An 18,318-nucleotide genomic window follows, 5' to 3' on the forward strand; every position below is an offset into this window, starting at 1 on the left:
AGCTGTCCCCTCTTCAGTCAGACGTGCTCTGCTGTGACACCCTTGCCCCTTGCTTCTTTCGTCGTGGACGTGAATGCCCAGAGCGCTTGTGGAGAGCATGAACAGACTTCGTGGTGTTCCCTGTTGGATGAGTTTTTAATCATCATTACTTTTTTCCCTTTGATTCTAATGTGTCTGTCTTTGAAAGACTCCCTGGAGCCTATCTAGACGGGGAGACCCCGCTTCCCAAGGAACAGCGAGACCAGCCTTCGGATGCAAGCCGCAAGAGGTTTATTTTGATACACGGGTACCCGGGGTGACCAAGCCTATCGGAGGACTTGCGCGCCTCTTGGTTGGGGTGACGGGTTTTTATAGGGCTCGGGAGCAGGAGGCGCGGTTACAGAAGCGAGAAGCAGTTACAGGGTTCTGATTGGGTGGTTTGAACAAAGCCGTAGTTAAGTTACATACCCAGAACAGGGAAGGCGGGAAGGCAGATTGTGAGCCAAGTCACGTACCCCCCGGAACCAGAAGGCGGGAAAGAATGCAGCGAGGTAGCTCTTGCTATACCGCGCCTACTCTACATAGTGTTAACGATCGCTGCTTATCTTTTGGTCTTTCATTTACCCCTTTCCTATGATCATTTGAAGACCCAATCTTGGGTCTTCCAGGTATGACCCCTTGTATCTTATAGATTTATTTTTTATAATGGGATCTGGGGTTCCTTCAGGGTGGATATAGGGGTAGTAAGCCAAGGAGAACTATTACAGGATCTCTCTAGGCTTTTAGCCCAGTTGCTGCAATATTAGTGTCCATTTCAGCTAAGCAGATGTCCAAGACAATAGCTAATGCCAGGGAGCCCCTTTTGACTTAGCATTTCAGCCTGCTAGGGGGGATTTGGGCATAGATCCGTCTTCTGGAGCTTCTTCGAGCTGACCGTTGGACCGTAGGCACCAGGGGCTAGGAAGGCTGAAATGCCAGTCAAAGGCTGGGCAATGGGGAAGTCCCAAGCATCTGGTTCCTTGATCCACCCAAAGAGGCAGAGAGCAATCATGTCAGTTTCCAGGAAGTCCAGATCTCAGCTTGCAGTCCACAGCTGATCCCGGACAGAGTTAAACAGGTGAAGATCTGCTGAGACAAATTCAGACTGGAGACAGGAGTTAAAATTTGTCTATTAAATGGGAAAGATCAGGGAAAATCTCATCTGCGATCCTTTTGAGCTATGCCAGATCGAGGTCACATCCCTGAAACTCATATGAAATTTTAGTACACAAAAGGAAATATACATAATTTTAAATACTCAGAAAAGTAACATATCAGCAAATCAAACATTTTGAGAGGAACAGGTAAAACTGCATCCCACTGAATGAGTATCAGTTAGCTGTTTGTTTTATAACCTTTATACACAACCTAAGTGTGTCCACAGTAACATTTTTTTCCTGTGGGCATAGCTGTTTGTAATTAGTCACGAATGAAGCTTGGCCATTTTTATACACTCAGCATATACTTTTAGTTTTCACTTTTACTTTCTGTTTACACTGGAAAGTTAGGCAGAAATACATTACTGGCTTTTAGTGCTAAACCCTGGATGCTTGGACTTTCCTTAACAAAGCAACTAGAAGGAATAGGTTTAGGATATTTCTGTGTCAAAATCTACCCCAGAAATGGCAGATATTAAGAATACCATACTAAAAGCTATGACTTTTGGGTCAGATACACACATTAAACAGATGTTTTTAAAATAACGAGAAGCACCTTTCGTCTATCTTCAGAAGCCAACAAAGGAAATTAAAATCTTAACCTGGTGACTGAATAGTAAGCAGTTATTGCTCCATCAACTTATCAGAACTCTATTGATCAATGCCAAAACTCTGGACTTTTAAAATTTTATAACATAAGCACAATAGTAGCAAAGAGGGGGGAGAAATTTAAAATATTTCCCATTTTTAATCTGCTTTAAAATATTTATCTCTTTATAACTTATAATTATATCTTAAAAAAAACTACTTAGACTCTCCAATCTTTTGAATTTATCAACCCTGAAACATTTTTTTAACTAAATAATAACACTCTAGATTTTTACAACCTAAACTCCTATATTCTCAGACCCTATATAAGCTCCACTTATTTATCTTAAGACATGAGTCCTGTGAGCAAGGCAAACCTGTCTTTTTTTCTAAATAAGGTATCTAGTACTCTGTGGTTCTAGCTAATGAGCTGATCAATGAGCTAACAGTCGATCTAATTGTCTTTTCTCTAGCTGCAAAGCTACCGTAAGCTTAGCATAGCCGTCAAGGTGTTCAGAGACCTGAGAAGGATAAATTATAAGCTAAATAAATACCAATCCATGTGCCAATCAAAATGACAGGGATGACTAGTTAGCCCATTACCTAGGCAGTGTCCCTGGCTCCTGTGTTCGGCATCCTGAACAGACGCAGTTCTGCCAGGCACATAAGATGAGAGACTGTTTCTGTGGAGAAAGAAATGAGAGAATGGCCTCACCTCGCCCTTAGCAACGTGAAACATTGACTCCAGGTGTCCACAGTTTTGGCTGGGCCCTAACAGTGGGCCAGTTGAGGCAGTATTGCCCAGTGGTTAGCATACCACAATCCAGAGTTGCAGTCATCTGTCATTGTGCCCAAATCTTCTCGGAGACCTTGGGGGAGCTACTGCCAGGATTGCGGGACTTCCTGTCACAATAAGCTTACACATGTTAAAATGCCTAATTCAGATTTCTGACAAGCTTGAGGGCCAGCATATCCAAGTTACTCTGTTTTTATCATCTGCTCTAAACTGTGTCCTATAAAACAGAATGCTATGATCTCTCATTCTAGCATATTTTCGAGATGCATGTCCTAGAAGTATATATTTTAAGACAAATAGACAAGAGACTAGGTAAGGCTCAACTGCAGTATTTAGCATGACTTTAAATCTGTTCTTTCTGAACTAAATTCAAAGCAAACCTTTTAATCGGATAAAGTTTATAGAGAGGCTAGCTAATCTTTCTGCTCCTACCACTTGCATTAAAATTGAACATTAAAAAGCTTTGCATTTAGCACTAATGACTAAACATATCTCCGGACCAGCATGGCGGCTGGCCATGTGTAACCGAACTGAGCTGGAATCCCTAAACAAACATGGCAGCCAAACTACAGCTTCATGTGCTCTCTATTGCTGAACCATCATGGCGGCTGGCCACGTGTAACTGAACTCAGCTGGAAGTCTTAAACAAATATGGCAGCCAAACTACAGCTTTACGAGCTCTCCATTGCTGAACCATCATGGCGGCTGGCCATGTGCTAGCATTAGCACAGGCTGTGACTGACAATACCAAACATGGCCATTAGGTGCTGATGATACAGCAAACACTTCGGAGCTTCCATAATCCCCCACAACCAAAAGTTCCCAGTAATCGAACAAGCTTTAGAACCAACTGCATAACAGAACAATTTTAAACTGTAATTATTTTAGCCATACCAAACCTATCAGCTAGAATTTTTTTCTTTAAAAGAGCATAAAAAAATTTTGTAATGAGGAATCACCAGCCTTTTAAATGAAGTATAACATTTTAAAATACAGTTTTTCTTTAAATCATATTAACTCTCTGGCTTTTTATAACACATCCACTAACCTTCTGCGACATGCTATATACATTCAGATTTCTAGCTTTTCTTTTCTGGCTTAACCAGACATGCTTACTTTTTTGCTCTCGCTCTCTTTCTTGCTTTTCAGACGACATAAAAACTCTCACTAAAATCCTTTCCATTCTGACATGATCCTGCTGAAGCCCAGAGTCTACGTACGATTTGCTTTTTATAGGCAAAGCAAAAGCAAGTTACATTACTATAAAGAGGAGTTCTGAAACTGCCAAATTTTTTTTTAACTTTCCTGCATCTGATAACATAAAGGTAACAACCAAACTCTAAGGAACTTAGAACAAGCTTTAAGGAACTTGGTGAAACTTCCCCTTTTCTTTGTCTCAAGATAAAGAACAGGGTGTAAACATGTTTTTTTTATAAACAAAGCAGCTTATCAAACAAACAGCTCTCCATAAGATACATTTCAAAAACTGCAATTTTCTCAGTCATAGTCATACCCAAATGTCTGATAAACTTTAAACAATTTTTTAAAACCCGTTTTTGCAATATTAAAACAAAGTACCCCTTTTGTAGAAGTCACAAGGCATAAACATAATCTTTAAAATTAAAACCAGATTTTAAAACCAGAATTTACCAGTGCAAGCAATTTAATTTTTTAAAACCAATACCAATTTAAAATAAGCTATCCTTTTAACCTAGAAGGAAATGAGAATTATTTGACCAAGGTTTTTCTTTTTCTTTTTTTATCCATACCAAGATGGCGGTTACATTATAAAATCACATGGTGAAGTCAAGATGGCAGCGAGACACTGAGACACTTTAGACCATGTGGCAGCCTATACAATATGTGCTTATGGATCTAATAAAGCGCATAGGCACACATTTTAAACAAATTTCGTGAGGCCTTTCAGAACAGAAAACAAAAGGTAGACAGACAAACAACACTCACTACACTTATGACAAAAATCAGGCAGACAGAAGACAACACAAACCGCGCGGTACGAGATCGGCGCCAAAGCGAACACAAACATTCAGATGGAGACCTTGTCGGAGGTCTGGTTCCTCCGTCTCCCAGATGAAGCATGTAGCCTTCTCTCAGGGGCGTCGCCCCAAAGAGTCCCACTCGGCTCGTGTTTCCAGACAGGAGGGAACCCAAGAAGGGTTACCTTTCAGACGGGGAAGCAAATGATTCCCCTACCAGGCACTCCTGAGACGTCTCCCAGGAGGCACGGAATAGAAGTACGAGCCCGTCAGCTCCTTCTAGTTTCCGTCTGATACAGATGACCTGGCCAAGTCCAGACCACAGAGGGACTCGAACCCCCTGGAAACGAACTCACAAAAAGACAGACCGTTTAACACAACGATACACAAGACTCACAGAACAAAAAGCCGGCAGGTCTTACCTCCCGACGGTGGGTCGGTGGTCCCTGGGCGGGGGTCTCAGATCTCGGTGGGACCTCCAAATGAAAGACTCCCTGGAGCCTATCTAGACGGGGAGACCCCGCTTCCCAAGGAACAGCGAGACCAGCCTTCGGATGCAAGCCGCAAGAGGTTTATTTTGATACACGGGTACCCGGGGCGACCAAGCCTATCGGAGGACTTGCGCGCCTCTTGGTTGGGGTGACGGGTTTTTATAGGGCTCGGGAGCAGGAGGCCGGTTACAGAAGCGAGAAGCAGTTACAGGGTTCTGATTGGGTGGTTTGAACAAAGCCGTAGTTAAGTTACGTACCCAGAACAGGGAAGGCGGGAAGGCAGATTGTGAGCCAAGTCACGTACCCCCCGGAACCGGAAGGCGGGAAAGAATGCAGCGAGGTAGCTCTTGCTATACCGCGCCTACTCTACATAGTGTTAACGATCGCTGCTTATCTTTTGGTCTTTCATCTTAAAACCCAAGACTGGTGGGGCCAGAGATTTAATCATCATTACTTTTTTCCCTTTGATTCTAATGTGTCTGTCTTAAAACCCAAGACTGGTGGGGCCAGAGATTTAATCATCATTACTTTTTTCCCTTTGATTCTAATGTGTCTGTCTTAAAACCCAAGACTGGTGGGGCCATAGAAAAGAATTCCATTCTGCCCCTGAGATCCTTCAGCAAGCTTTGAGGGGCTTTGTTTGAAAGACAAAACTCCTAATCTGGGTGTGTTGTCACGCATGCCCTCAGGGCTATGGCAGGCACCCAAGGCTAGGTTTTCTAAGAGCAGGTTACCCTCTGGGGTAAAGCTATTAAAGCCAGCTGGGACATTCCCCTCCACCCCAGCAGGCTGTAGTTTCCAAGCTGTGAACATTACAAGGTAAATTAACAGAGATGGGGAAAGATGACTCAGTGGTTCTCCCACCCCACAGGTTTACAGAGGTGAGCTAATATGAGGCCCTTTGAAAAATCAAACACAGATGGTAACATTCTAAAACCAGACCCATCTTGCTACCTACTTGTGATTTATAAAAAGACTGCTGTATATAAAATATTGGGTATTGCAGACCAAATTAAGTGTTTTACCTTGTAAATGCATGTTTAGTGAGCGCTAATGCAATCTTACTACAGAAGACTTGTTTTAGCAGTTTATTATGAAGCCAACTACAACGAATGTCAGTGTCTTGTTTTAAAGTCCTGTCTTTGCACAAATGTACCAGTCAACAAGTGTATTTTATATACTCCATAAAATTACAAAAGAATGATGACAAGGGCCCAGCTTTGATTTCGAATGGTTTTACAGAGTCAAGGTGGCCAGAGGAAGGCAGTTTCCAAGCGTCTTGTCCACCAGCAGCTCTGAGAAGGGGCCAAGGTCCAGCAGCGCACCGGCAGGTGCAGGTGTGCTGTCTTTCTAAGCAGATGAATGTTCCATAGACTCGGAAAAGCAGATTGGTCCTAACAGTGTAACCTACATCCTCAGTGGGGGAGCCACGCCTAGAATCTTCTTTTTCTGCCCCCGGGTATCTTTCATGTAGTGAGGTGTGGGCCAGCCAGGCAGTTCACCCACCCACTGTAGGTGCCGGCTAAGGAGCCTGCAGTGTCTGAGGCCACCGTGGGTCCCAACAGCACTCCCTTTCACCGTGTTATTTGAATATAGCAAAGCTGAGTTGTTGCTTGGGCTGGTCACCTCATATACACTACTTTGAAATAAGGGTTGGAAGCAAAAACTTCTGGCTACAGGCAACCAAAGCCTCACACACAGTGGCATCAACAAGGCCCAGACACTCAAGGATGTTGGTGGCAGAGCCTGCCTAAGAGGAGTCAGGAAGGTCTCTGCTGCCTGTAGCCACTTCCTGTAGAACAAAGCCGCAAAAAGTTAAACACAGCTATAAGAAATGATGCCCAGGCAATTCTTGCTGGCCGAAGGTCCCCCCCCCCCATGGCGATACTCTTAACTGGCAGAAGTTCAAACTTTAATGGTGTCTCCATAGGTTGAAATTTTGTGACCTAGATTTTGTAATCTTAATATTTCCTAGTGTCATTTCCTTACCTTTTGTAGCAAGGCTTGCCAAATCCTGTGAGCCAAATGATAAAGTCTGTTTTTGGAAAGCAAAATTAACCCAAGTTGGGATGGAAACCAGAGGTGGCCTCCAGCTCTTCAGAATTCAAGAGCACAGGTTATGAACCCTGTGGTCCCCAGAAGGCCTGGAGAGCTCCAGACCAGCTAGACACACAGACATAACAGACCTATCTGTATGTTTCCTCCTCTTCTCCACCTCTCCCAGGAAGGCATTGGGTGTCATTTTATGCATGCATGTTTGACCAATGAACTTCACAGCATCAGGAGAGCTGAAGACATCTGTCACTCCTGTGGCCAGGCAGTGTTTGTGCTGTGTTCAGGGGCCTCTGGTGGAGGTAGAGCCTGTTTTGTTCCAAGTAAAGGAAGTCTGTGCTGTCCACAGGACTGGAGGACGTTTCAGAGTGCTTGACTGTTCATACCTCGCTCAGGATGGAGAAGGGGCGGTGTGGTACTCCCCAGGGGGACTTTCTGGAAATGGATTTAATTATATATATGTCATATTATGTGAAGTGGTCCCATTCTCAGTTGATTGTATAGCTCTTGCCTGGCATTAAAGCATGTTTATTATTTAATATCATTGTCTGGAGCATGAGATTTTTTTTCTTACTAAGCTGCCTCAGCTGACAGTGTCTTGTGTCTTTCAGGTTTGAGGGTGGAAGAGTTTGAAAGCAGTTCTCGTCCATGTGTGGCTTCCTTACTTCCTTCTCAGCTTGGCCTTCACTCCCTCCCACTTTGTGCTTCTCCAAACATGAAGCACCAAAGCAAAACTCAGAAAAACTCCTCAGTAGGATCAGGGAAGCACTCAGGAAGCAAAGCAGGCAGATCTGTAAGTTCAAGGCCAGGCTGGTCTATGTAGTGAGTTCTAGAACACCCAAGGGTACACAAAGAAATCCTGTCTCAAAAACCAACCAAACTAAAAATACAACAGCAATATAATCCTTTCCCTTCCCACTCTGTTGGAGATTTAGTAGGAGAGATAACTAAATGTTCCCCCAAAGCCATCACATCAAGCTTTTCTCGTCTTGTTCCTATCACTGGCCTTGACTACAGCCCCAAAGGCTAATGCTGTATGAACAAGAGCTACTAACTTGCTCCCTAGATTAGGAGGTACAATAGGCTCCTCACAGGCCAGCTAGACCTTTGGGGTGCAGATGTGGAGGAGACTCTTTTCCTCCTCCACAGTTAGTCTCTGTGTTTAAGCAATATCTGAAACACAACACGTGATGATGAGGTGATGATGGGAATGTGGCCAGAGCCCTGAGGAGCCTGTATACCTACAACTCAACCATTTCCCCACTTTTGTAGCATCAATACGCCTGTTGCCTAGGACTTTCTGTACTGAGTGTTAACGTGTGGTGCATAGTTCCAGACCTTCCTCGGGTGCAGAGATAGTAACCATCAGGAGCTAACTAGGGGGCAGCTTGGAGCACCCAGGCCATGGGAAGGCTTAGCTCTATGAATTTCCAGGGAATATTTGATATTTTAGTATTTCTCTGTGACAAACAGTAAAAACACTCTAAGGTACAATGCAGCTGGACTTGCCAACCCCACTTAGTTAAATATTCCCTCCTATGCCCAAGATTGGGCCCATGGACATTCTAACACGGGTGGGGTTTGGGGTAGGGGGTAGGGACAGGGAAGAGACTCCACTCCTCCCTGAGGAGGAAGGGGAGACATTTTCCTTAGCGGTGTAACTTGGTGTAACAGTGATACTAAGTTGCCCATGCCCATGCTCTAAATAACTTTCTCCCCATGCTCACATAAGCAACTCTAAACTCATTGAGTCTACACACACACACACACACACACACACACACACACACACACAGTGCACATGGAAACGTGGGAGACATGTGAAAGGAGCCTGGTTAGGAAAAATGAAGGGATCAGCAAGAGTGGAAGGGGAACAAACCAGAGTAATGAGGTATGAAAATGACCAAATCATACATGTGTGTAAATATCTAAATTAGTATATGCTAATAAAAATTCTCACCAGTACACACCACCTCCAGGAAGACAGGCAAATGGCCAGTCAGACCTCTCGCTGAACCTCAATAGCAACATCTCATCATTTAGCTGGATTCATACTGAGTGTTTAATGGGGCCGCCAGTCAGCATAAGTGTGGCAGGCTTGGAAGTGTATATGTGAGCTAGAGAGGCCTTGTTAGCAAAGGAGATGGCTGGAGGGGAATACCTAACTCAGGATCAAATACCACTATAAACACTTCATGGCGAATGGGAAATGTTCTTTCCCAAGTACCACGTGATGGATACTGATGCCCAATGAACATGGGTGGTGCTCACCCTTGGTGTCTTTTCACATTTCTCTTCTCTGCCTCTGGCTCATCAGAGGCCCCCACCGTCTTTCCTCAAATTCTTGACTTCCCAGTATTAACCATGGACCCATTTAGAATTGCTTAGGAGTACAGAGCTGAAGAACCCTTTGGAATAGATGGAATATGTCACCAAAAATCTCCCCCAGTTGGGGAGCTTGGGGAGGGGGGAGGAGGGGATAAGCACAGTTCACTGATGTCCACAGGGAAAGGAAGATGTGATAACACTCACATCCCCCCAAATGACCCAATCAGGCAGGTATGAAGAACAATCAGACCCAAAGATGAGGAAGGACATGGGTAGCAATAAAAAAAGACCATGGCCCATTTCTAATTACATGATCTTTCCAGAACTTTCCATAATAAACACTCTCCATCCACCCCAGGCCTGTTTTTCCCTAGCACTGATCTGAGCACAAAGGGCAGGGATCCCATTGGGGGTGAGGCCAGGGAAGGCTTTTTTGAGGCAAGATTTTAGTACTGTGCCTTAGAGAAGGGTGCTGTAGAAAATGCTAGCATTTTGCCTCTCGGAATGGCTGCTCCTGGAGATCATTGACGATACCAGCTGGAGCCGTGTGAATGCTGCATAATGAGGTGGCTAGCACAGGAGCCCCAGTATGGGTTTTCAAGGATCAGAGAGTGTGGAGACGGAACTGAAGTAGGAGCCGTGCGGTTTCAGCCTCTCTGTAGCAGTTGGCACAGATCTAATGAAGCAGAAATAACCACAAAGTGCCAGAGAGAAGGGAGTGGAAAGAACCCACCTGAGAGGCCAGTCAAGGGCAGCTGTGCTGGCAGCCACCCTGGAGGCCTCTTGTTGCCCTTTGGCCCTCTTCTTTTGCAAGCCTGGTGTAAGGAGGAGGGAGAGCACTGGTAGGCAAGTCTCCACTGTATGAAGGACTGAAGGGGCAGGGACAGCCAAGACCCCAGGCTGGTGACTCTTTCCCACACCAGCAGCCACTGCCCAGAAAGCAACAGACACAGCTGTTTGACTCATATTGTGAATATTTATTTTTTTTCTTCTTAAAAATGTACAAAAAATAAAATAACATATTTATAGTTTATAGATTCCCCTCTCCCATTTACAAAACTATTAAGTTACATTTACTCTTTTTTTATGTGGGAGTAGATTGTATACAAATCAGTCTCCCCTTGTTTGTCTTTCAGAAAGGGCCATTCTTAGAATTTGGCACAAACCCTCTTTTCCTGTTGCATGAAAAATAAATGTTTTAACTCATTTCATGCTTCCCAGGTTTCTGCTTTGGGACATGCCTTAGTCTTTTAGGAACTGATTTCAAGATGGCAGCCCATTGTATATTTTTGTTGGTGGTGGTTCCAATTTCTAAACACTGAGGAAGTTTCAGTGGGGACGTAGAATGAAAACACCTGCTTCATGTGTTCCCCAACCTTTTATGGATTACAAAAAAAAAAGTTTGGGTGCGGTTAATTCGGGGACAAAGGAAAGACAAGCTTTTCTCTCTTGCTATTTTTGTTCAGGAAATGATGCTCAGCAAAGCTCTGCTAATGCAGCGAGGGATGGATGCAGAGAAGTCCACCAACAGACACTCCTGGACCTGCCACTGTACCCCTATTTGTGGTCCTGGCTTCATGTCCCTTGTTCTGGCTACCACAAGGACTGTAGTGACTCAGGACAAAGGCAAAGCCATCTCCAGCTGGTCCTCTGCCTCAGGGGAGATGGGCAGTTTTCCAGAAACCGGAGAGAAGAGCTGGGAGCCTGTCAGATTACTACAGATATGTCTCCCTGGAATCCTGAGCCACCCTAAGGTCTGCCATTCATGTTTGGAGCTAACCCCAAGTGCTGTAGCATGGGAAGTGCATAGAGCATATATTTCCAACACTGAGTTTGTCTGCCTTAGATCAGAGCCTTGCTAGTACCCTAGAGGGTCCCCAAGCTGCTGGTTCAGCAAGTGATGTGGGGTGGAGCAGAGGACTAAGCAGAGCCGAGCCCAGGATACAAACCTTTGGCAACACAGAGGGATTCGGAGCCCAGTGGGCTCTCAGAAAGGTGCCCCTGCTATTCTTTGGATCCTCTTGGTCATAGCACCTACTCTCCAGCCCATTCCTCTGCAGCTTTGGGTAGCTAGGCTAGAGTCAGCCTCGGCTGCTTGGGCTCTCAGGGGAAGGTGGGGCAAGAAGGCAGGAGCTGGAGAACAGAGCCTCCAGGTAAGACATCAAAGTGCTTCATAGACAAATTTGGACCTTTCCATGGAAGCTGCCCCATTATCCAGGCTTTGGGGTGGGATGTGCCTGACTATCCGAACTAGTGCTCAGCCCACAGTGTAACAAAAAAATCCCCAAACTACCAACCTGTCCTCTCAAAGAGAACTGAGGCCTACCATGGGGCATGCTGTTCAGGAAAGCCATTTTCTCTTGCCCTCCCAAGGGCCAGGAGAGGAGGAAACAGCCTTAGCTCTCCAGTGTGCTTCTCAAAGCCAGTCTCAGAAGTTCCAGAAATCCCACGCTTTCCACAGCCAGGGTGGACAGCCTCACCTCTTCCCATCTTCAGAAGCCAGAGGAAGCAATGTCTGCTGGTCACAGCCCAGCCGAGCTGCAGGCTCGCTTCGCAAAGCTGCAGCTGGGTTTGCAAAGGGGCCACTTGAGATGAAGGACATGCTTGTAAACTATGAGGCACTACTGTGTCCATCCCTTGTAAGCCAAGCAGTTCTGCAGCAGGCCCCAGGGATAGGACCCCAGTGCAAACCCTTGCGGAAACTTTGCATACGCTTCAAGGTGTCTCACTCCAGTGCTAAAGAAGGCGCTGACAGCATGATCTTTCCTGAACAGCTCAAAGGACACTCTTAGACAACAGATCACCATGAGACAAAATGTGATGGCCTCAAGGGAGAGTCTGAGGGGAGAGCGCTCCATTTGGGGAAACAAGTCCTCAGCATGGCTCAGTGGAGAGTCCATCTTGGCATTCACCAGTCACATGATACCTTAAAGGCCTCTTTCCTAGCCTCCTCTCAGATAGAGCAGAATGCTCTGAGTCTCCAGGTATGTCCTTTCCAGGGCAACGGCAGTAAACATGCCCACACACCACAGGTAAAATATATTATTGCAATATTAGGTACAAATTATGTACATGGCTGTCAATCATACTTTGTGCTCCTTATTACTGACATGGTAGCGGAATGTCTTCCTGAACAAGGCCCAGTGGCTATTTGCTGAGATCCCCTGGAGGTATTTAAGCAAAATGACCTTCCTCAGAGCAACCTGAAGGTTCCAGGCCAAAAAATGGGTGTCCTCTTTACCCCACCCATGACGACTGTGCCAAGAAGCAGCTCATCTTGTCCATCCACTCAAGAAATGTGGAGAGGTAAGAAAAAAGGCATCGCAGTTCCCCAGGCTCTTCGAGATGAATGGACTAGCTGTGTTTCCCTTGAAGGGGGAACTCTGGAGGTCTCAGGTGGAGCTATCAGTAACTTGTAGAGTCCTGGAGGGCCTGGACTCCAGGCTCTTGGGGAAAAATGGACAATAAATAAGGGCCTGACAGGCTTAAAGAACTTAGCCGAGGGATACAGGCTTCAGCTCCAAGCAAGTAGAAGAGTTGACTGTTGGTCTGTTGGTGGGCCTTGGGCCCTGCCCCCTTCCAAGCAGTCTTGTAACAGTCACTTGAGATGGGTGAGATGGGTCTGCAGGTTGTAGGGCAGCGAGCCCACCTCTCCCAGGAAGGAGTGCACCGGAAGCTCCTGTCAAGGGGACTTGGGCCCAGCGCTCAGATCTCCATAAGCGTGATCTTGAAGCCTTCCACCATGCTCTCCATGTTGAGGATGAAGCTGTCTTCATTTGAATAGTGTTCAATGATGTTGTCATCCATGTTCACCAGGATGCTGCCGAAATTGGGTGAGATGGGGTGGGGTAAGAAACAAAGCCAGTGAACAGAGGGCTTTATGCAAGAGCAGCCTTCAAGCTACTGACTAATCACATTCTTAGGCCCCTCTGTATTTTCATTACAAACCTCAACTGCCCTTGGCTGAACACACATGTACAGTAAAAGTTACGTATGACTCTACAGCAACTATAAAGGCAAGTTTTATCAGCAGTGCTTTGCAAGTAAGAAACAACTCAGTAAGGTCAATGGCTCTCCAACTTCACCCAGCTAATGAACGCCTGAGCTGGGTCTAAAGCTGGCTTTGCCTCACCCCAAGCTACTTCATCTCTTCCTGGCTGCCTACTCCATGGCGGTTTGGTTTCAAGAAAACCAACTTCCAGAGTCTATCTGTGATTTTTTTTATATAAATTTTGTTTTTGTCTTATATTTGAGTGTTTTGCCTGAATGCATCTCTGTGTACGGTATGTGTGCATGGTACCCTCAGAGTTCTGAAGACCAATTTAATCCCCTGGACTAGAATTGCAGGTAGTTGTGAGATGCCATGTAGGTGCTGAGAATGAAACCAGGGTCCTGTGGAAGAGCCACACATGCTCTTAACCAGTAAAGTGTCCCTCCAGCACCTCTATCTGTGACTGAGAAGTGCCTGAGCCTGTCTCACTCTTGTTAGCCAAAGAGATTTCCATTTGAGAAAGAATGACTCCCTGAATCACTTTATAGTGGTGTCATCAGGGATGCTGCCATACCTTCAGTTTGTTCTTTTACAGAATTAAAAGGCACCCACGCTTAGTGGGCTGATGTTGGGATAAAAGCCTTATGCATAGGCCTTCACAGGCCCAGTGCTGAAAGGCAGTGCTATCAGCAGTGTGTTTGTCCACACTGAAGCTCTCTAGCCAGCAAGACTTGAGGCTTCACTCAAAGTGGTATCCCCAGCCTACTGCACTGATCTTGGAAAGAACTGCAGCACACATTCACCGAGTGTCTAACAGGAGTTCAAGTTTGATGCTCCGTCAGCCAAAGACTGCAAAATCAGAAAGCCCGAGAACCCAGGTCACATTTTCTTTATGAAAAGGGTCCAGAAGAGTTTTATGGTACCTACTCCCAAAGAGGAAGCCTTAGAAAGGTCTTAAGAGGGGCAGAGGAGAGGGAAGCACTTGATCCTTGAGGCCATTGAAGTGGCCCACCTCCCTGCAGGCATTGAATATGCTTTCTGTTTACTGAAAGTGAGACCTGGGGCAAATACTTAAGCAGGCCCTGGGCTTCATTCCTCCTCAGTGAGCCTGTGAGGAGGAAATGGAGCAGGGAACCCAGAGGCTCCTCACCACCCAACCAGGAAGGACTAACTGTTCACTGTTCCTTACCATGTGGGCGAGCAGCCTGACGCCCATTTGAGATTTCATTAATGATTACCTTGAAATAATTTCCTTTAGCCTCAGCTAATTTTTGTCCATACTGTGTCACTCAGAAGCCAATGTGAAGAGCTACATGTAGTTCTGCAATGTCATTTTCCCCGATGTCCCACCACCTCTAGACTACTCCTGCCCATGTCAGTAGATGAAAGCACCTCGGGTGACATGTTAGAAATGCATTGTGGGTCTCCCTGCCTGAACTGCTAGCATCGTGGGCCACGGATGTGACAACAGGTAAAGCTATATTAAAAATATACCTTGCAGCTAGCTGAGTTAGCTTTTTTCTTACCCCTTTTTGCTCTTCTTATAAAGCTTTGTGATTTTCTCCACTGGCAGCCCATACTTCTCAGACAGCTGAAACATGAATAATAGGAAAGTGGTCAGCAGAGAGCAGGGACACACTGGGAAGCACAGCATTCCAGCTCAGACCTCACATCTGAGCACAGCACAGTCCCCTAATGAGACACGTCAGGAAATCTCATGATGAACACTTTCCCTGCACTAACTGCTGAGACCATTCAGCCCAAGCCACTGGCTTTATAGATTAGCAAAATGAGGCATAGAGAAGTGAATGGAGCCCCAATCCACGTTAGCAGCCACAGGGTCACAGCTCACTAACTATGGCCCTGACTAGTTTCACCAAGTCATTATTTCCACTGCCCTTAGAAGGAAGAGAAATGCAGCTCATGCTTCGCAGTGTGTCAGAGCCCATGTCTAGTGCCATCCCAATTTTGATTCTCCCTTTGGACAGATCTTAAATCACTCAGCAAAACAATCTTGATAAAAGTGGCATTTCCGATCCCTTGGAAAAAAAAAAACATCTACTCACAATGTTGGATTAAATAGGTAGCCATGCATCAAAACACATTTCAACTGAGCCACTTGCAGTGGTTCACCCCTGTGAGCCCAGCCCTGAGGTCAGCATGAGCGATGGAATGCTCTCCAGACCAACCTCAAGAGGTAGTGAGAGAAAAAGTTCAGGTGGATAAAAGATTTATATATGAAAGATGAGACCACTGAGACCATGAAATCACAGGAAAAGATAAACATGAGTTCATTCTTCAGATAGCCATCATCCTAAGTACAGTTTTTCCGGGAGACATGACACCTGCAAAACAAGCCTGAATAGTAATAACTCTGGAATTCTGAAATATCAGTAGCTCAAACATACCACAAAGAAAAATAATATGCTGGGAAGCATTTTAAAATACAAACAATATATACAGAGCAAACTGCTTCGTTAAAAAGAACTCGATGGGAAACAGGGCAGAGAAGAAAGAAAAAAAAACAAAAATTATATACAAGAAGAATATAATCAGGCAATAAGCATATGAAAACTGCACTGAACTTTTATTTAAAAATTTCAAATGAAAATAATGATAGGATAGTACTTTTAATTTAACTATCAAAAATGCAAATGAGCCAGGTGCCATGGCACACCCCTATAATCCCAGCACTCTGGAAGGCAGAGGCAGGTGGATCTGTGAGTTGGAGGCCAGCCTTGTCTACAAAGTGAGTCCAGGACAGAAATCCTGTCTTGGAAAACCAAGTGGGGGGCGGGGGGAAGGAGGGGAATGAGAGATCCAGCAGGTTTAAACATTTTCTGCTTTTGGTTTACAGCTCTGATGGATCTGATGCCCTCTTTTGGCCTCCATATGTACCTGCACACACGGCAGACAAATGACACATTAAAAATTAATCTAAAAAATCTAAAACGAAACAAAACTGAAGTCATAATCTAATGTTGGTCAGAGCATGAGGAAACAGCAGTGTTCAGATTCTATATAAGGAATAGTGACCCTCAGCCTCCTGGAAAAGAAGTTTGACAGAAGCATAGTTTTTAAAAGTGAATATGAGCCATTGACATCATGTCTAGTAATCGGACATACAGAAATACTCTCATGCTCAAACATGTTTGGAACATACCTGTTCATAACAGAGGAAAGTCATAACAAATATGCATTAAATATCTTGACATTTTCTTCACTTACACTTTAAAAATTGCTAGCATATTAGAGGGGAAAATAAGTGAAAATTTGTCAGTATAGTATAATCTTGCCTGAATTTTTAATGTTTACATATATTTAAATGTATATAAAATATTTAAATGACATAGCAATCTATTAATGATAGCTACATTGATAAATGGTCAGATTCAAGCTCCCTTTTACTTTGTATAATTCCACAGTGCTTATTTTTATGATTGTGTCATTTTTGTAAGTACAAAGTGGCAAGATGTATTCGAGAAAGATCTACTCCAAACATGTGCCATGCCCTCGCTGGTGGCTCACAGGTAAGGTTGGGACCCAGACTTAGGAAGTGCAGCACAGGCTAGAAAAGGGCTGCAGAACCCTAGGGGAGAGCTGAGATCCTGAGAAAAGTTTGTTCCAGAGAACCCTAGGTTCCTGCCTTTCCATCCCTACCACAGGGCAGAAAGACCTCTTCACCATATGTACACTCAGAAGCAAGACAGAGAGGCAGGGTGATAAAGACAGACTAGACAAGTATCCTCTTGCCTGCGTGGGGCACATCACTGGTGGTCCTGATGAGGTTTCCCCACAGCCACACTAAGGCCCAATGAACAAAAGTTAACAAAACAAAACAACACACTTGTTGGCCAGTGGGATGGCTCAGTGGGTAAAGGCCCTCACCACCAAGGCTGGCCAGGTGAGCTCAACTCCAGAAACACAAGGTTGAAGGCAAGAACCTTGACTCTTGCAAGTTGTTTACTGACTTCCACATGAACGTGCAAATAAATAGAAAAGGCAACATTTCTCACAAGAGCCTGGAGGCAGCAAAGAAAACAGGCCTTGTGTTAGAAGGGCCTGTTTGCAGAAAATGTAAACAAACAAATAGGCAGATAAAATGAGAAGCAGATGAGTAGCAGCTGGAGAGGCAAAAGCTAAGGGAAATGAATGGACACAGGAAGTCTCAAAAACACACACGCATGGTGGAAGACTTAATTCAGAATTGGAGAAATTTAGCAGATAAATTACAATGACACGGTTGGTCTAGTTTATATAATAGTAAATGCATAGACACATACATACTGAATTTCCCAAAGAGACTCTGTCATATAATGTGTAACAAAGACAATTGAACCATAATTCAATAAAATGAGAAATAAAAAGTTGAGAAGTTAATAAAAATGTTAAGCCTCTCAGGAATACTTTACAATGCCTCTACTCTCTTCTCTCTTCCTCCCATTGAGGCCCCTACACTATTTGGCAAGCCCCTTGGTGTCCTATTTGCATATGCAAATAAAAGGGAGCCACTTCCATTTTAGACAGGTGGATAAGAGTGCTTTCCTAGTATACACAAGGCTAGGTTTGAGACCCAAGACCACATAAACTGGGTGTGAAGGGTATCTGTACAATCTCAGCACTGCAGGTGGAGCATATGTTCAAGGTCAACCTCCCCTGCATAGCAAGTTTTGAAGGCAGCCTGGGACACATGAGAGAGATGGAAGAAGGGAGAGGGAGGAGGGAGAGAGAGAGGAACCCAGTATGGTGAGCTAGCTCTGTCTTTTGAGCTCTGAACTGAATTCAGTTCTTGCTGAAATGGCAAGGCTCTCAAGAGTGACCTCACTTCCTTACTCATTCCCTGGGGATCTAGAACCACTCAGTGAACAGAACTAGTTCTCAGAAACTCCTTGAGAGCAGC

General features: G+C 44.8%; 1 pseudogene; it reads right to left on the reverse strand.

Moving 5' to 3' along the window:
* Positions 1-13,100: 13,100 nt before the first annotated feature.
* LOC132648259 (grainyhead-like protein 2 homolog) overlaps positions 13,101-18,318 on the reverse strand; it is a 58,028-nt pseudogene continuing 52,810 nt past the window's right edge.

Source organism: Meriones unguiculatus, chromosome 16 (genome assembly GCF_030254825.1).
Source record: "Meriones unguiculatus strain TT.TT164.6M chromosome 16, Bangor_MerUng_6.1, whole genome shotgun sequence".
In the NCBI taxonomy this organism is placed as follows: Eukaryota; Metazoa; Chordata; class Mammalia; order Rodentia; family Muridae; genus Meriones; species Meriones unguiculatus.